The 21,317-nt window shown below is 38.7% G+C and overlaps 1 protein-coding gene across 1 annotated transcript in view; it reads right to left on the bottom strand.

Annotated features, from left to right (window-relative positions):
- DENND1A (DENN domain containing 1A) overlaps positions 1-21,317 on the bottom strand; it is a gene marked incomplete at its 5' end in the record, with an annotated part of 188,530 nt that overhangs the window by 51,526 nt on the left and 115,687 nt on the right. The window lies entirely within an intron of this gene.

Below are 21,317 nucleotides of genomic sequence, written 5' to 3'. Positions count from 1 at the left end.
AAAGAAAAATTCCTTTGATCATGACCCCAAAACCACATTGAATAAAACAGCTATTTAAAGATGGAAATATTTTAATATAATATTTATATGCTAATATAGATGCAGAGTGAGAATAAACTGGTTTTATCTCCAGTAAAGCAATGTGAGAGAAGCCTTAGTCATAGAGGTAGGTCATGAAATCCCACTCTCTTAGCTAAGTAACAAAAATCCCATCTCTATAAATAAAATGGATATAATGGAATTGAACTTTAAATTTTCACTGAGTTAGAGACATGTAGTCTGGTAGATACACTAATGCACAAGATACAAGATAACACGATATGCAATGCCACCTCCTTCATAAAATATCTGATAAAGTAAATGCTATTACTATAATAGAACTCAGAAGAACTCGCTGAGGTTTGATTTGTCATCATGTTATGCCACCGGATAATTTGGTGTGGAAGCCTCCACTACTGCCATCAAAAAACACAGCTAGAAAAGAAGTCACTTTAGAGAAGGAATTTATCATGTCCCCTGGGAGAGGTAATCAAAGGCACTGGATCAGGAACACTAGAAAAAGGTTTCATTCCTTTCTGTCCAACTCATGTAGCGGGCTCTGGGGATCCCTAAATGGCCAATGATTAATACATAAATGTACACAGACGTATGCTTGCTATGGCTATTTATCATACATGTGGGATTATAAATCAGGAATTTATGTCACTAGACTCTTAAAGACGCAACAGCACCCAATCCTGGGAATAACTGGAACTTGCCATACCAAAGACTATATTGCTCGTTAAGGAGCATTAGTGTATTATGTATGTCTGTCCAAACAACTTTTGGGAAAGAACCAAGAAATCAAGTCCACAACCGCTCAAGGTGCTTCTCCTCACCAGTGGAAAAAAGTGGAGTAAAGCATTCCCCTTTCAAACAAATGAGAACTCTACATTCTGCCTTTCCCATTTATTCATCCTTTGTCAGGCAGAGGCTCAGATTTTGCCACAGGATAAGGCAAGGAAGACAAAAAGCCACATTTGTATGATCACAAAAACTGCTACTTTTCAATTACTTTCAGGAGAGCTCCTCATCATTGGCACTAAATGAAGCCCTTTCCCCTATCTCAAAATAGCTTGAGGATCTTAGCAAGTATCATTTTTTATAAGGTAAGGTTGATTTTATTTCCCTGGGCTCTCCTCTGCATCATCTCACTTCTTGCAGTTTTTATTCAAACCCTTAAAAAAAAAAGGGGGGGGGGGGGGGGGGAAGAAAAAAGAGAGAAAAAATAAAAAGAAATCCCGCCCCTACGAGGCTGAGAACGCTGTGTCTCACAAGCCTTTATTTCAGGATACGGAATCTGTCTCAGTCCCCCAATTTCTTCCTGATATATTCATAACAAGAAAGTTGCATCCAGTGCGAGGGCGAAAAAATAGCAGGTTTGTCCTTTCACCACTTCCCCCCACCCCCAGGTTTTGCTCACTCCACGATGAAGCGACCGAAGGGGATTTGTTCGGTGTCCCTGCAAACCTACAGCTCACACACACTGACGCCGAGCTCTGCAGCAAGTGGAATTATTTAGCGTTCGGCCGCACGACTCCTCCCAGCTCCCATTATATCAGCTACACATTTTTTGACACGGAATCCATGCAAAATTTCTGAACTCTTTTGTGAGGGGAAAAATGCCATCTAATTAGACCACATGTGCAGGGAAGCATCTGGCTCGGAGCGCAGCAGTTTACCCGGCTCCTTGAGTTGTCGTGGAGACAAGCACATGACCCGCTCAGAGCTGAAACTCTGGGGCACGGATCCAGATGCACTTCTAACATGTTCTGACAGAGAGCAGATGGGCAGATATTTGCTGGGCCAAAAATGCCAACTCTGCTCCCCTCCAGACCCACATGCCCTCAATGATCATTTTTATCTTGTAAAAGTCCTTCTCATCTGCCCTGGAAGCTCAGGCTTTCTCACCTAGGAAACAGAGCTAAGCCTGCTGAGATTTCCATCAGAAGGCTCCACTTCCATCCCATTTATGTCACAGTTATTAGCAGCAGTAACAATTGACAAAACATTATCCAAATATTTGAAAAAGCACCCATTTTGATGCTTTACTTTGGCATTTGATTCAAATTGCATTCTTAGAAAAATGCACAGGAATTTCTGTGGGCCACACGGCGAATTATTACATCTTGCGTGGTGAAGTGTGGTGCCCTTTTAATTATTAATAAAGTAAAACAAAGTTTGCTCTACATATTTGTAAGAATCGTTAAACCAGTGTCTTTAACTGTGGTGGCTTCACATTCTTGAGGCCCCTATTTTCAGTTTCCAAATATCCTTTCAACTGCAAATACACTGTTTCCATTCTCAATTCCTTTCTAACTCAAATTAATTCAGCATTCTGCTAAGAACATCTTCATGGGAAACAGTCCACAACTTTGGTTGAAAAGCCCCACCACAGAAGCACTGAGCATACCTTGCAGGAGGGACACAACCTTCGGTTCATTTAAGATGAATTTCCAGGAAAGAAAACACCTTGACTCAAACCCTCAAGAGAAACCACGACTTGGGACTACAGTTGCCTGCAGACAGAGCACCCTATAGCCCCACATTTTCTTTGCGATTGCTTCACCTGTCACAGTGATGGGACAGAAGCTGTGAGAGCTGGGGGAATAAGTATGAAACAGGAGTAAAAGGAAACATTGGTCACCTGCCTGCTCTGCCTTCAAGAGAGCTGACTGCTCCGCAGGGCTGCATCACGTTCTTTGCAATGCCAGAGAGTCTCTCCAGCGCGGATGCTGGATATTTTCACAGCATTTCCTGCTGAAAATTCCAGAAAGCTGGCTACTCTGGGAATAGTTACTAGAAAACCAACAAAGTATTTGCACGGATAAATTAGCACTTTGAACTTTCCCTACTGAAAACCAGACCCAGTGCTGACCTGAGCTGCCTTTTGAGTACACACCTTTGCTCTACACAGACATAACCTCTTGGACTCAAATGCAAAAATGTTACATGGCTATTTTAGCATTAAAGCAAAGAAACAATAAACAAAAACAATGTTATCAAATTTTGAGAAATGTAAAAACTAGAATGTAGTAGATATTTACCAATAATTGCTATAGGTAAGAATCACACTAGAACCCTTCATTAGCTCGGTTATTGCCTTCTACATTGATTACTGCATGCTTCTTTTTCCATATTTTAAATATAGCAGGGCAAAACTACACTGCTCCAAATGCAAAAGTTGATTATTTAAAGAATGAAACTTGCCTATCAGCGTTCTTGGTTATAATAATGTGATATTTGACATTCAGCAGCAATTTTAATGTATTTTTCAGGGCTAAACAAAATACTCAGGAACTTTGTCACACACACAACACACCCAACTTCATTAAGCACAGCATTTGGAGTGCTTAGGTTTGTACCCTATATAAATACTTCCAAATCTTAAAAACAATTCCTAAGGTGCTAAAGAGTTAATACTTTGTACTGTGGTCACTGTAAATAAGCACAATTTCAGCTAAGCAATATTGCAGTCAGAGACACAAGGCTTTGCAGGTGTGGGCAATAATTAAAGGTTTCAGCACATCTACCTGGGTGAAGTATTTTTGCCTCCTATTCCAAGGAGGAAGCCCTCTCTGTGGAGAGCAGAAGAGCTCATTAATGAGGCTAATTAGGTGTAAAGGGGGTAGAGTCTGGCATCAGCTGCAGCTTATAGTAGCTAATCATTAAGCTCTGTAATCTCTACCCCAGAACAGCAGATGATCATGTTCCTAGGTGACTGATGTTGCTAAGAAAATTTCCAGCACCTGAGTATCTGACCAAATACTTTTTGGTGAGGCTAAAAATTCCCTTAACCCTCCACATGCCAGATAGCGGAGTCAGCATCATTTCTTCACATCTCAATTCTCTACAACAGATATTCAAAGAGATCAGAAACCAACAGGAGGCGTGTAATGTGATTTATTTCAGAATTAAAAAAAAATCAATGCCATCAACAGTGTACCGAAGGCAGGCCAGGAAGTAATAGTTGGTGGAGCAACATGCAAGAATACAGACATGAGCAATAATGCTCTAAAAGGAGTGATGACATAAACCTCCTAAAGGTTTGTGAACTCTCCTTGTAATTTCTTTGCATAAAGTAGTGAGGATAGTTACAATACCACAGGGATGAAAGCCTTGTTAATAAATATGTAAAATAAGGATTTCGTTGTACTCATCTAATTTGAAATGAGAAAAAAAGGACATAATTTCCATGGAGAGAGAATACATGAAAGCAGAGCTCAGTCTGGAACTTTGTTTTGTGATATGAAGGATGGCAAACTACTCCAGCTCCTCAACATGTATTTCTGAGTTGATTGGGCAGCACAGACCCCTAACTGTCCACCTGCTACTTGTCCTTTTTTCTCCTACTGAAGGTACAGATTTGAATACATTTTTCTAAGACTCAATTTAAATTCACAGAAACAGAACCATATCATAAGATGGTTTGGGTTGGAAGGGACCTTAAAGTGCCCCCAGTGCTCCCCCTGCCATGGGCAGGGACACACAAACTCTCAGCCCAGGATGCCACAAGCCCCATCCAACCCAGCCTTGAACTCTGCCAGGGAACCCAGGGAAGCCACCCAGCTTCTCTGGGCACCTTGTGCCTGGGCCTCCCCTCTCCCCAGGAAGGATTTCTGCCTCCCAGCTCCTCTCCAGTTGCCCTTCTGCAGCTGAAGGTACTTTTGCAAAGGTACATTTTCATACTGACCAAGAAACTAATCTGCAATTTTGTATAGGTCACCAAATTGCAAATGTGATTAAATCAGCATATTTAGCTCATCCTTATTATCACTGGAATGAAAAAACACCTCAGTTTCTGTGTAACAAACATTTTAAGGATTAAAAAGAAAAATGCCTTGTAAAATGAGAAAGATGGGCAAGCACCTATGAGGTAATAAAGCCTCAAGAGTATTTAATACAAACTCCCTTGTCTCCACATTACCTGTGGACTTGGAGATGCAGAGATCAAATAACATGAGCTGCTCAGAGGTGGCACTGGTGCTCATTATAATCAGGGATGTGCATCAGGATAAACAACACTGATAACCCAGGACTCCTCCTAGCACCAAAATAAAAAATCTCCGATAACTAACACCTACTCTTACAGCAACATAAAGGCAGTTGAATTGGATGACAAAAATGTTTTGTAGCCAGCATTATATTCTTCTTAATAATTCTGCATATATGTCATAAAGACACCAGCACACTGGGTAACACAAGTCTCTATAAAAGCCCTGAGGTAAGCCCCCTTCCCCAGCACTGGACACGCTGTAGAACTGACTGCTCCTACTCCAGAGTGTGCACAAGCAGCTTTCAGAGGGGTACAGAAATACTCAACACCAAAGGTGCAGCACAGAAGCATCATCTCTTCTGGAAGATATACCAAAATATCTCAGAATGCCTGAAATGGAGATGAGATGGGAGAGCCTTGTCCACTCATCATCTGAAACATGTTCTTGTTTTTTCTTGTCTACTTTATGGCAAGTTACACAGTTCTCTAGTGACATTTCACTTCCAGTAGTTGATACCCAAATACAGGATAAAGGAAATATAAATATAAACAATAATAAAAAGACAAGAGCTGAAAATGACAGTTTTAGAGCAAAAAGGCTGTAACTGATCACATGAAAAGTCCATTTGCCTGGTGTTCCCTCTCTCTCTGTCCAGGGAAGGCCAGGAAGGCAGAAAGCCCTAATATTATTTCTCCCCTCAGACCCTATCGAACTGAGATCTTCATCTCGACACATTCACTGAGTCTGCAGTTGCTTGTGTATTAAATAAACCTCACCCAATTGCCTCCCCAAAAGTATTCACTCATTAAATGCTGGGCAGCATTACTACCTATGGCACAAAGAACAGCTCCTTCTCATTTATTCCAAATGTGTGCTGTTAGAAACCTCACTTGACGGGCCCTGGTTTGTTTAATACTGGAAGAGACAATGAGAAGTCCCTCCCTATCCTCCCCCTCCAAAGTGTCGGGGAGACCTTTTCCTGCAAATAATGCTACTGAATTGTCTGACACTCACAGTAGCTCTGGTATCCACATCACCAGATTAGACATTTCATGGGAGATACTGTGCAAAAATGATGTCTGTAAAGCGAGCGGTAGTTGTGTTTAGCAAGCAGGGAAGTCCATGCAAGAGCCTGCAATAAACAGAGGAAAGGGCAAACCAGAACGGTGTTGCATTTCAGTCAACAGTAACAAACTTTGTTTCCCTCAGTTCTAACTCACAATCATGTATGTCCCAGGGTTGGTCTGCAGAGACAAGAAAACCTGTTCAGAGGAGTGATTCCAAGATTTGGCACTATTTCTGCATTGTTTAATGTTCCTGACAAGTGCTCCATTGTTTCTTAGCCATGTACACACTTCATTTCAGTAATTAGCTGTCAGAGAAGGCCCAACAGCAACTTAGTATTGTCTGCTCAAATCATATTAATGAAATGCAATCCACTCAAACGTCCTGAATGCATATCTGTAATTGCATTAAACGGAGAGGCTGGGGACATCAGCAAACTTCAGCTTCTCAACAGGGCATTATGATCAAGCGCGTTAATCCATTATTTCTTAGGGATTTGACAACCAATTAATATTACAGGGCTTCCTATACAGCGATAAGGACTGATGATCCAACATTATTTGATTTCTTTTAAGCATAAAAAGTGACTTTTCAGAGTCTGGGATATCAAAGTAAAAGCTGTGCATAACATTTGTGAATACGACATCCTTTAAAGGCAGAAAAAGCAAGAACTGCAGGTTGCAGGACTGCAAAGGTAGTTTTTGTAATTAGAGATTCATCATCTCTATGTTGAAACCTAAATGCAGAACACTCAGCTTATACACTACACTGAGCAGAAGTAAAATCAAATAAAACCCAAGATCCTTATCAAATATACCCATTTTTAAGACTTCTAATGTGACTATTAGAATCAACGTTCCCAAAGAATGGAAAATGCAATTGATTACTTCTGGTTGCAAACTGATACTCCTCAGTCAAGTCACTATACTAATTTTTCTCCATTTTCTGTTTAATGCCACCAAAGACTTCTCCAAAGAACAGAATCTGGATGTGACGAAAAGCAAGAAACAAGACAAAAAATGTAAGGGAAATATCCTGTGGGTATAATAGTCTTTGGAAAACTTTCATGTCAGTTATGACTGCAAATATGCTATTAAAATTTAATTAAAATTGAGCACAATAAGCTATGACAGGATAATGGATAGGAAATGTAGCTTTAGGGCACAGTGAGGATATCTAGAACTCTGGCTAGATGCGATGATTTATTTTTGGTTGTTTGGCAACTATTCTTGAGATTTCTGAAACACATCTTAATTATAATGATCTACAGAAATTCACAGAAAAGAACAGCACTGCATTTCGGTTATCTCAAGATCTGTAACATATGCCAAATAAGTAAAAGATTTTTAGGACTCTGGTACCATCTAGTCCTTAATTTCATTTATGTTCACACCCACCTCAAAGAACACTTTTTCAACTGAAAAGCCCCTGCAGGACCCTCCCAAACCATTAAGTATTTTGTGAATTAGCTGCAAATAAAATTCATCTATTTTCACATACAGGTAGAAATTCTTTGAGTATGATTTACCTCCACAGGTACAGGTAACAATCAAACCCGACGTCACACAGACCTGCAGCAGAAGCAGTCAAAAGCCCTGGGAATGACTCTGACGTAGGGAAATCAACAGCTCTTTATAGGAGACAGCTTCTTTGCTCTCCCTGGAAACACGTTTTAAGAGAGCTGGAATGTAATTTATTCAATATGTAAAGGAGAATACATGATTAAGTGACATTTGGAAGAGAACAGACATTCCAAACATTAGCTTAAATCCCCCAAATGAGGGGATGCAACATATGTATGTTTTTAAAATTTTGATCAAGAAGTCCTCCCCATTAACTGGCAAGCCACTGCTCCAAAACAGTATGTATTTATAGTTTCACAGGTACATTTGGGGAAAATATTTACATACCTGTTACAACTAAAAATTATTTACCTTAAGCATGAACTTCCTTGATTAGATTCAGCTTCTGTAACAAGTGATTTAGAAGAACCCATCATTTTCTGAATAATGCTGGTTAGGTGCTTTTAATTCGAGTTCCTACCCTGACAAAGGACGAAGCACCCAGCTGAAGAGCATCGTCCACTCTCATTAACAAAGACTGTGACTCACCTCACAGCATTTGATGCACCTGCCACTTAACATGTTTGTAAATTTTAGGCAAGAAACTAAGGTTGCCATTCTTCAACTGCCTTCAGCTGTCAAGTATGAAATGTTTTCGTGTGTAAGCAGAAAGCACCTTTAGATAAGTGTTCTTTTTTATATATTCTTCATGCACTATGTGTAATAAATTAGTAGTTGACAAACAGGGGCTGAACTTTACCTACATAAGTACAGGTGTATACTGAAGGAAGGCAAACTAATCACATTTGTAATCCTTACAAACTGCTTTGATTTTCACCATTAATCCTCTCCAAGAAAAATGTTCTAGAGATACAGGTTTTAACTACTGCATGTAGAGCTTCACCAAAAATAATTCTTTGATATATCTTCCTTTTCATTGAACAGCAGGAGTAAGCAACACACATATATCATACACAGCTTTTAAAGTGCATTCAGAGCAAACCCAGGCCACCTTCATTTCCACATTACTTTTAAGACTCTAGTCTAAGTTACTATCTTAGTGCCAAATAAGATGCTTGAAGAAAGTAATAGCAGTAACAAGTTTTAAGCTTTTAGAATGAAAAACATTTATGTATGTATACATGAAACAGGCACATAGCTCCTCACACAAGATCTGCTATAAAATTTACTATATAAACCACAAAACTAAATACCACATCAGACATTATTCAAGAGAGCGCGACGCTTGGACACAAAAGTAACCTTTAAGGAGTTAAAATGTCCTCAACTACAAGTCAAGTTGAAACTTATTTAATTAGGTTCTGTATTTGAAAAAATGAAATAAATTCTTTCATTAACTAAACCAAACTCCCTTAAAGGCAACAATATGTTCCCTCTCTGTCAGGACAGAGCGCAATGAAATCTTTATTTTAATTGGGGTTAGCTAAGGGGCCATTTGGCTTCAGATGCTTTGTTTATCAGCCCTAAGCTTTACAGCTTAGCCAGTACTTGAAATATTTTATTACAGGATGATTTCATTAAAAAAAAAATTTAAAATACAATCTTCTAAGTAGGTTTATATGGAGAGAATTTTAAATGTGCATTCTGAAAATTGGAAGTCCAAGTCAAAGCTATCTCAAAAGAAAACATTGATTTCCCTTTGCCTTATTGTGATATAGGTCTCCTTTATAAATGACCTGTTCTAATGGTTTCTGCATCGTGCCCTTCCCTAAGCAACCCAGCAAAGATGCCACTGTAGAACAATGGATCTCTCCATGGTGATGGCTACCATGAAGCAACCCAACACACCTCACTCCTGCGTCTTGTCACAACCACGTTTCCTTTGTTGTGAACCACGTCTCAGCACCATTCACAGTGTGTGGATTTCCATTCCGTAACTCTCTGGTGCTGCAGGGAACAAGGAAGACTCTGCAATGCAGACCTCAGAGACAAATAAAAACCATGCTGTACACAAAATTCATTCAAAGGCACAGCTTACTTCCCATTTTTCCCCAAGCAGCTTTAAACTTTCTTATGAAATCTTGGACTCTTGGACCTGACAAGCTTAAAGCAAAGAAAATGGATTTTTATTCAGTAGGTGACACCCTCCTCCTGTAATAAAGTAATTTACAAATATCAGACACCTTCAGTAACAGTTACTGAAAATATTGCAGAAAATAACGATCATAGGAACAGACAGTGAACAGGAGCTCTAGAAGAACATAGCCCTGGTTCTTTCCAAACTGAAACCAAAATTAACAACATTATCCAGAATAATTTCCTGCTGGATCAGAAGGATCAGTCTTAGACTGGATTTTGGATTTATTCCTTATTAAATATCCAAGCCTTGGGAGTATTCCTAAAACTAAAATAAAATGGAAGAAGAAAAAAAGGAAAACTCCAACCTAATTTCCACATGTGGAATACATAAGGATGGTATTTTCATATCCTGTTTTCCTGTGGCATCACTAAAATTTGATTTGCCAAAGAGAATTTTTTTTTTCCCCAAAAATTAGAAAAACTATTTCAGATCACTTCAGGTTATCTTCTGGAGGATACTGGCATTACATTGCTAGTAGATATGTTCATGTAACGTACCACAAAACACTACATCATTATTTGAGATATAATAAAATACTACTGGCATATTTTGAAGTCCAGTTTAAGATGGTGGTTTTATTTTTTAAACAAAATTACTTACTTTTGTTTTCAGAAATAAAAGCATTGCTGCTGAATGTGTCAGAATAAAGCTTAATTCAAACAAATCATTGAGTTCTGTGCTTTGTGTTTATACAACAATTCCAAGTTAAATGCATTATTTGTGGTTTTTAAAATTTTTCTCTAGATAGCTTTCAGCCATCTTCCCTGTACTGAACCCTCATGAGAACTATAATAAAAAGGAGCTGCTTCTGCAAGTTCTCAGCAGGTATTTTGATTTGAGAGTAATCACAGCTTTCTCCACAATCTTTATACAATTTATGTCCTGATCATCTAACAACTAAGTAAAAGATTTAAATTGACATCGATATGTATACTTTTCTCTAACAATGCAAACTAATTGTATATCTCTAAACAAGAAAAATGTTTATTAAAAAATAATCTAGTGGATATACCAACTATTGAGTTCAAAGGAAAGACACCACATGTGTCTAAATAAATATCAAGGAAGTGTCAGAGGTAAATGAGGAGAGACCAGGTGAAGTGTGTGTGATGTGTTAATTGTATTCAAAAAAAATAATAGAGCAAGAGAGAGAAGCTGAACTTCCAATTATCATAATGGTATCTACTTCACAACACATTTTCAAACTTGAAAGAGACATTTTAAACCATAGGAATTCCGAGCAGAATACCTCCAGCTGAGTTCTGCATAAATCTTGCACGCTGTACATACACAGTTTATTTCAATAGCAAGTAAAGTTATGACTTACAAAATGCATATTTCAGTCACAATAGAGTATCTGTCACTGCCAAAAGCTGCTTCTCATTGAATGAAAGGAACAGAAAACAATGAATTAAATTAGAGAAAGATAAGAAAAGACAGAGTCTTTTCATTTGATGTTTCACTAGACTGAAGTAGTGTGTCTTTTAAAGAACAATGCATTTATCAGCCCTCTGCAGAGTTTAGATTTTTGTGCCCCCCAAACATAAGAAAGAGGAAAAAGGAGCTCCCCAATGCTAAATTCACTTTTACCTTTACAGCATTGTGGTCAGAAGCCAGGATTTCTCTTTCACTAATGCTCTGCCCGTATCAAAATTCACATATTTAAGAAAAAAAGTTCTCTGTTGAAATACAAGTGCCAAACCAGAAGGGGGGCTTAGGCCCCCTCTGCATTGTCCCTTTCCAGAAGCCTTAAGCAAGTAACAAGGACGCTACGAGCACCCAGGCGAGCGGTACCCCCATCCCTCCCCAGGACGGAAGAATCAAGATGACAGCGAGCACACTACTGAAGGTACATCCACATGTGATTTTGTTACGCCCCAGGGCAGTATCAGAATATCTCAATGTGATGCTGAAGAAAAGTACAACTCTGAACGATAGCAGGTCTCCTCTGCTGTCTGCCACGGAAAGCAATCAAACCGAGCTGTCAATTACGTCACGCATACAAATGTCTCTGTCTGTCTAAGCCTATAGCATTTTGGGTTCTCATTGCTCAAGCTCTATCACCTATCTGTGCAAACCATTACAAATAATTTTGATTTACTGCCTTTCACTTCTCTCTTTCTGTACTGTAGGAGTGCAAGATGTGCACTCCAATTCATACACGATCTATAATGTGGCATGATTTTTCTATTATGAAGCTCTATTGGTTTGTTCCTAACCTGATTAAATATTTCAATTTTATCATTATTTCATCGAGTCTGCTTACTACTGAAGTTTGCTTTAGAAATGCAAATACCTAAATCTCTTCTACCACCTCGTTCAAGGGAAGCTATACTTTGTGTTGAGTTGTAGAGCTGCTCACACTAGTGTGAGTGTACATTTTGCTCTCTTCTACCAGCCTGAACTGTCTTTTGGGATGGGTTTTTTTAGTGTGTGGCTTTTTGGTGGGAGGTGTTGGCTTGGGCTTTTTTTCCTAATATCAAATGCAACTTATTCACAGCTCATTTGAAAAACACACAGTCACCGAGTGCCTGACACAGAAGCTGAATTCAATGGTCATGTTATTTTATGCTTGGTGTTTGTTTACTTGCTCCATTGTTCTGCTCTAAGTCCCCTGCGCTTTATTAGTTCAGGAAATATCTTCAACTTCTCCTACATGGCGGCATTTGCACACTGCTTCACTGCCTGCTGAGGCTGGGCACTCTCAATTATAAGTAAAGTACCAGGAGAAAACACAATAAAAACACTGGGAAAAGTCAGTCCAAAGCACACAAAGGCTTGGAACAAATTGAGAAGAAACAAGTGCATAAAATAGCACAAAAACCAGAGAATCAGGTGTGAAAGGCAGAGACGAATAATTTATCAGTTGAATGTACAAATCCTTCCACAGCAAAGCTGAAGTTATCACAGAGCTGCTCCTCACAGTACAACCTTCCTGGGTAATAGGAAGATTTAGAGGCTTTGGAACAAAGCTACTTTTATTTCTGCAGCACTGACGCAGAAGGCACAGGGAGTGACCCCATCCAGTCTGATGGCTGAACATGCCATTTCTATAGAGGCTCCGAAGTTACCTCTGCAGGGGAACTCCAGATCCTTCTCTTCTGCTTGCTCACAGGTTCCAACAAACTAAGACCTCACAAAGACTTCAGTGTCGGCATGGAACAGGTAAATATTCCTAATCTGAAGAGCAGCCCCATGAACAGCAGCACCTGTGTGCACTACAAGATGCAGAGCACACCACCCCTTACCTTGAGCAAAGCTTCTGGACTGAAGTCCAAACCCATTCCCACACTGTGGGGTGGGGTGGGGTGGTGGGGGTGGTTTGGTTGTTTCTTTTGGGGGTGTTTGTTGGTTTTTTACTTTAACACATATGACAGGCAGGAAAGTTTGACTGCATCTTTTACAGCAGAAATGCCATTTCCAGCAGAGGGTTGTACTATTTTCCTCAAATAATATTTTTAATTACCTTTCCTTCATAATCTTAGCTTTCCATTCTTAGTGTGGCATACAGAATTATACCACACAGTATCTTACAACAGCTTGGAAATTACAAAACAATTCTATTTGCCACATAACAGGCTGCTTGCTGTAAGAGATTAAAGAGAATGTCTTTTCAGTTTCATTAGCATATGTATATCTTAACACTTAGATGTAGAATATTAAATGCATTTTGAAGAACAGTAAATGCTTGTTAGAAAAAGAGCCATTTTAAGGTTTAAAACAGCAAAAGCAAAAGCTGAAGCTTGACTGTAGCAACTGTAGTGCTCAGAGAAAAACACAACAGGATTGAAATGAAAACAGAAACCACCCAGAACACAAACAAACAAAACTGCCTTTCCCAAACAGGGCTTTTTCAGTCAGGATTTTGAATTCTGGGTACTTTGTCCTCTAGAACATTTCCCATAATTGGTAAAACGTAATGATAGTTACAGGTAGCTTCTAAGGGAGATTGCTGAAAACTAGAGTCTGCAAAATGCCACAAAACACACGACCTTCATATTAAGAAAAAAGTCTTAACTTTCAGTTCCAGAACATAGAGACGCCCATTTTATCTCCATTTTTATCATACAAACGTCAGGTTTTACACACTGTCAATGGCAGCATCATTGTCTACTCCTATCTGTTAGTAATGTCATCAGGATGAGATTCAAGAATTACCAACATTTAGGAACTACTAGGCTGTCTATACAGGGATATATTTAAGAGTTAGCAGGAATCAAAAAGGAAAGGTACAGGAAAAATTCATATTAAAATTGGGTGGGAGAAAATTCCTATTAAATAAACATCTGCACTAAATTAAAAAGGAGCAGATCAAAATTTCAGGTAAAACTAAGCACTTTGGTTTATATGTGTCTGCTCACTGCTTCCCCCACAGGCTGGGGTTTTTACAAGAAGTTTGTTAATTCTTATGTTAAACATGTACAATCTTCCCTCTTAGTTTCTTCTACACATGGACAAGCACTCCTAAAACCCTGACCTATCAAGACAATTCTGGTGAAAGGGAAGGATCTGTGTACACATGGGGAAAAAATGTATGGCAAAGATGGCTATGCAGAAGTAGTAACTGGAATGTGGCAATTACTAGGAGTTGGGAACAACTATTTACTCTTCAACCAAATAACTTAAAAAAAATAATTCACCATGGCAACAATCATACTTCATAGTAGATAAAGCATTGCATGCTACAAAGCCTTTCCAACCTGAATTATGCACTGGTATGTAACATGCACTTTTTTATGTTACTGCACAGGTATTCCAACAACATTTCCTTTTGGATTCATCTGGCATTTGCTTCTTTACTCTGCACCACACGTTATCTACTTTCCTGACTTCTGTCTCACTCAGATCTGGAATTGTCAAAGGAATCAAGAGTATTAGTCTGGGCATGAGATTGATATGAAATAATTAATACAGTGGCCTGATGTCACGACATCACACTGCCACCTTAACGTTTTCCTCAGAAAAAGATCAATTTGTCTCAATGGTATCATGGTATTGCTTACGAATTTGTAAAGCAAAACTACTTAGTGGTGTAAAAACCTAAAATAGATGAGTAAAACTGTCCTCTTCAAACACTCTGAAATTCCCACTGTTGTAGGGGACCTAAGTATCTACGGGACTAACCTTAACTTTACCTTCCTCGGCCAAGAATTTAAACAGCAGTAAAGAGCAACAACTTACTTATGAAATGCACAGAGTTCTTGGCCACAGCAACATCAATACTTCAGTTCATTATGTTAGCTACAGTACCCTAGATAATAGGAACATATTCAGAACTCATACGAGGAACAACTCTACCAAGATCGATGAGATGTTAAACATAATATCCTGGGATAGTAGGAAACTGCAACTGCACAAGTGGATTTGTGAGAAAATACCTACTTTTGTAGAAGCAAGACAGCAATTCAGTGGCTGCACCATGGTATTGATATCAAGGATAGTAACAGATGTTCAGGCAGATTCTCTAGTAAGAGGTTACAACAAACCCAGGAAATTACAACGTTAAGTTTTAATGCATCTTTGCCAAGCTGTGTCCTAACCAGAGCACAGGTGCATTTTAACTGCTAAGTTGCACCTCATTACCTAAAAAACTCTGAGGAACTTTTACATCTTAATTGAACATGATCCCATGTCCCAGGGTTAAAATTCAGAATAAATTTACTCAGAAACATTAAAGTTTCTAGAGGCCAGTTGTTCGGTACCTCAGCAGCATATCATGATCAAGCATATGGAAAGCTCCACACTGGGATATTGATAATACAGCAGCCTGGATTCTGAGGAAGGAATTAATAACAGGGATGCAATCAAAACTAATACCTGCTAACAAGATATAAGGCAGCAACACACCCTTAGTATATCACATCAAAGGTCTTTACATCTCTACAATGCTGGAAAAAAAGATCTGGAGAGCAGCCTCATGCTTCCTCCTTACAGCCTGAGTGCTGCAGATGGCACTTGATGTAAGTGGGTTCAGGCAGGCTGTGTCCTCTGCAGCCACCAACGGACTCGATGGGCAGCTGACCCCGACACAGAGTGCAGCGCTCAGCCCCGTGTCTCCAGAACCTATGGTTACAGTGCAGCACGGACCTGTCGCTGCAGCACCGATAATCACACATGCACTGGCTTTATTAGGATGGGTAACAGAGACTCTCAAGAGAGACAAAAGGATTCTCACTTTTTTCACGGAAAAAGAAGTTGGAAAGATAATAAAGGAGAGACCTTTTTTGAATAATACACACCACATGAAAGTATAGTGTCCTTCACTTCCCTCAGATGTCCCTATATGGTTGTAGAACTATGACAAACCACCAACTGAAGAGGCTTATTACATTATTACCTTAAGTTGAGTTCAATGTTACATTGAAAAAGAAAAGTTGACCTTTCATTTTGTCCTATTCATAACGGCTTTTTTCCCTGGTGTTGCTCAGATTGCATCATAATGAGAATTTGTATTGAAGTTGTTATGCATAATGATAGGATGTTGTCTTGACTATTTAGAATCCAAATATAAATTAGCAGGATTTGACAGGTCAACAGAACAAAGGCACCAACACATACACTGAAACATATATACATACATCGGGTGTTATTCAGCTAAAGCAGTTTGAAAACTGGAATATACAATACAGCTATGAGTTTCAGTAAGTAGTTTCATATTAGGGTTAGAAAACATTTTGTAATGTGTTAAACACATCGTTGTCTCCATATATTAGAGTAGTAGTAGAGAAGTGCATCCACTCTGCCTACACTTAAGCGGATGCATCTAAAGAATATTTAGGTTAAATTTAAACCGAATCAATTCAGAACAATTAAAATTAATCAGAAATCAGTTTATTTTAATTAATCATTTATACAACTAACATTTGCTCAGGCTAATAAACCTGAATAAGATTGAATAACTAATCATGAAGTCATGAAAAAAATTAAAGGACGGTTCATTGAAGAGATTCACTTATTACCAGTAATTGCCAAGGCATTCAAGTTAGTAGCAATAACTATTTATGATCCTAGTTCAATCTGAAAGATGTAGGTTATGCAGAAATGGCTACATTAATGGGACATAATACAACAGTTTATAAAAATCCCATCCATTATCTGAATCACTGCAGTACCAGTAGTTACTTAAAATGGTTGTTTCATTATTAGGACCTCAAAGTTCTAGTAAGCTCCCAACTACTACTCCATATGTTTTAAATGTAATTGAAAAACAGCGGATGTTTTAAACTACAACAACGTATTTCCTCAGCTTGTGATGAAGGTAGGCAGTTTTATTACTGCAAAACAGAACAACACTATTTTCAAGAAATCTACAGACAGTGAAAGATACTGGCCATGCCTTTCCAGGGCTGCAAGTAAATTTTAAATTAAAAAAAACCTTAATAAATTATTAATTAATACTAGGATGCTAAAATAAAGTCATATTTCCCTGCATTTTTTCATTTTGATGCTGATTTCATAATGCCCTCTCAAACGATCTGATTACACTTTTAATACCGTCACAGTTCCTTTGCCCTCTCCCCCCCCCACACCTTATTTTGGTACTTACTTTGTTTAGAAACAGTTTAAAATTTGACACTTAACAAGCAAGCAGCGACACCCCCTTAGCACTGGACAAAGATCACAGCACTGTTATTACTCCATTCCAATTCATTCACGGTCAGAGAGACGGGCCTCGCACAGAGAACAAAGCAATGAAGGATTTTGCTGGGCAGATCTCAACAAGATAGGATGAGTAAAATAACAAGGATTATAATTCTTGCTATGAGTAATGCAACTGTATTAATTGTTTCACCTACTCAGAGCCATGGCCACAAATCAGAGCTGTTGTTGCCGCAGACCAGCACACACTGGAAATACCCACAGGTGTTGCAGTTGTATAAAATTGGTATAAAATATGGAAATTATGCGTATCTAGCATATTCACAATCCACTGAAATCAGGTTTACGTGGCTTTTATGTATGAGAGAAAGGTCTAGATTTATATGACAATACACACAAGAAACCATTTTACAAAGAAAGCAAAGTTCATCACCCTAATAACTACATTAATAAATCCATGATAACTAAATCAGCCCTTTAAAAACAAACCAGGATATCTTGATTGAAATCCAAACAGCAGAATCTCATGCACAGAGACGTCCCTTAAGTGATGTATGAGAAATCAAACGGGCTGCTTAGGCCGCCAGCTTTGCATATACCCCTCACCTTAGAGTACCGGGTTTTACAGTGTCTGCACGTAACAACTGATCAGTGCGAAACAGCAAAGTTCAGGAGAAAACTACCTGCAGGAGCACTTAGATACTGGGCTAGAAAATTACCCACAGACCCTTCATTATCCAGACAAAAAGGAGCAGCACCACAAAAGAAAAATAAGTGCAGAAATGTTCACCTTGCAGTGTATTTACAGCAAGGAAATACAGACAATAATAGGAATGGAGATGTGGAAACAAAAATACCTGTTCAAAATATACAGATTTTAAAGCAAGATGTGAGTAAATAAAATAAAGCTTTTCAAACATGCCAAGCTAGAAAATGATGTATTAAGCACACACAGTGCCTTTTGCAAAGCTCACTGGAGTGACCACGTCTGCAGAGAACAGACAGAAAGCTTGTCATTTGAGAAGACTGTTGGTCAAACTTGGAGCCTGGTGTTACACCGTCACCCCCCAGCCAGGCAGAAAAGCACCCAGACGGCTCAGGCTGGCTGGACGAGCATCCGAGCCTGAAAGCAACACATCATATTGGGTCATACCCTACACGCCACTGCTTTCAGTCACTGCACCTCAGCTTACCTCTACTCACAGGTGTCAGGATGTTTGTTTCTTACCGAGGTGTCCCTGGAACGAGCCCATCGCCCGTGGTCCCTAGCCACTAGGTGTCAGCAGAAGAAAGTGCACAGCCAGCATCCCGGCTGCAGAAAACGCGAGATTCCCCCTTCCTTACCCACACACCAACTATTTACTACAAGCCACCTTTACATGCATATAGCAATTAATTCAGCTATTCCTGTTAAGGGTGACCTAATTTTGCGAATTAAATATTTAGATGATGATAAAAACATTCCCTCTTCACACAGAAAAAAAAAAATAGAGTGAATTTCAGGGACAAAAGGGCTATTTTTTTCAGGGATAAAAAAGGAATTAAAAAAAGTTCACTTTAGTGTCACTGTTAGAAATTTAAACAATATTCATAAAGATAAAAATCTGGCCAATACAGCCAAGTAAACACACAGCTTCTAAAGTGCTTTACTGTACTTTGTAGCAACAGAGGTCTGTGAAGACTGTGAGTACACCATGTGTAACGTACTCTTCCATACCTGAAATCTGGTGTAACACAAGTCCACAAAAAGATACACACAGCAGGAAACATAGTGGAATCAGTGCCTCTGTTACACAGATCTTACAATTAGACCTGCAGACTGTATTATCTGGGTATGTTATTTCATGCAAATTTTCTTGTTACTGCGGTCCTCAAAGTTTACAGCAACAATAACTCAGTCCTTGTCGGTGTAGTGGTTTGTGTATACGTTACATAACCTTGTATCTTTAGAGTAAAAGTTTCTGAACAGAATGAGAGCGCTTACAATACTTAAGTATAATGTGAATTTAAAGCCTGCTCCTTCACACATTCTGGGCCTACAGAGAATAATGAGAAATAGCTTCACACCATTTATCCCCAAAAGTCAACTCATACCAGATGAGATGGGCGATGAAATTAAATTGTCTTATGAGACAAAAAACTATGAAAGGAGGCAAAGTTATTTCTTCTTTGGATTTATTTCCTAATTACCAATAATTTCAAATGAATGGTCAGATCTCTTGAGTTATGGGACATCAAATGCAAAGAACCACATCATGGTCAGTAGGGCTTATGCCCCATACTTACGATGACATGTGAAGGTGATAAGAGAAAAAACCACACAGTGGAACTATTTGAAATACATTCTTTTCCTAAAAGCTCGTTTTTCCATTTGCTTTCTATTTGTCTCAGACACACTAACATGATTTTATTTTAAACTGTTACATCAGTAACAGTTTCAAAATATTTTTCTTTCAAACTGACATTGACATTTTAAAGCAAATTATACTATCCACTGTGGTCTTTGTGGATTCAAACACATCAACGGAGAGCAACCAAAGAGCTGCTGCATAGACTTTAATATTCCCCCACTGTTCAATGAGAAACTCCTGTCATTCCCTATTGATATGTGTATCACAACCACTCTGAACACCTGTTAGTGTATAATCCACAAAGTCAGTAAACCCAGCTAATCAGCTGATGGGAAATAACAATGAATGTAATTGCTGTGTAGAAGATGGAATTATGTGAGAGTACAGAGACTACTTCAAATGCAGCATTCGAAGTACAGCACAGCAGAGAAACACAGGGCTTTAAATTGCAGGATGCCTTACTAATTGCCAGCTACAATGCTTTGTTAATAAACTACAATCCCATTTTCTTTTGAGAACTTAGTGAGTACATTTCCGCATTGTTTTACTCATTACATCCTTTTGTTCGGAGTTTTGCTGCATTTTCTTAAGATCAGGTTTTCCAAGGGTTTTGAACTAATTTTTAAGTGTGATGTGCCTAGCAGCAACAAGAGTCTCTCAATAATTGCATTCACTGTTGGCATCTTCTAAAACAGAAGTGAACTACACAGCAGTTGTACGAACTGTCCCATACCTACCAGGATGTCTGGGGCAAAACTGGGAACAGAATGCAGGTCACTTCACTCTGACATGTTCAGCGCATGCAACACTTGCAAATTTTCTTTATCTAAATCTAAATGATGAAATGTGTAAATGTGGAGGTTTGGGTTTTTTTGGGTTTTTTTTTTTTTGTTTTGTTTTTTTTTTTTATTAAGGACTTGGGAAAGAAAGCCCTGAAAATTTTCACTTCCTCATTATTAAAACTGGATTTTATGATGTAGTTATGCAATTACATTTGGAAGTTTTCTCTGATGGAACAATAAGCAAATTGAACAATTTTTCTGCTTCCTTGGGTTATCTGTCCCTCAAAGTTGCAGTTTCTAGGAGTGTGCCACTGTCGACTTATTTTGAATGTTCATCTTTAACATTCAGCCTTCAAAATACCAGATGGTATTTCCAGAAAAGCAATTTAAATTTTTATTTTTCTTCATAAATCCCTTAACTAGTTAATCTCACACACACATCCAGGCAAAGCATACACCAATATTCCCAGAGTTGCCTGGCAACTACTGGGAGGAGCATCAGAGAACAAGGAAGCCTGCATGGATGAAGGGAAGTCAGTGTCTCCCAGACATGGATAAAGGAGGCATACAGCCAGAGTGCCTTGGTAGTTTAATTTTTGTTTTTTCTATGTTCAACATTTCAAATACCTCAGATTATTTCACCTTAGAAGCTCTGAAAGCCCAATACTTACACAGCCAGACACACAAACAGAAGTAAACACTATTTTTTCCATACACATGATACATGGATTCTCCCAGTAAGATGTGGAAGAACTGATGCTGACTTCAGAAGTCACTTTTGAACCCTGAATATGAATTGTTGGGATGGTGCGTATTTGATG

Source organism: Gallinula chloropus (assembly GCF_964237585.1).
Source record: "Gallinula chloropus genome assembly, chromosome: 18".
NCBI lineage: Eukaryota > Metazoa > Chordata > Aves > Gruiformes > Rallidae > Gallinula > Gallinula chloropus.
The sequence above is the reverse complement of the archived record's forward strand: the minus strand, read 5'-3'. Positions and strand labels throughout refer to the sequence as shown.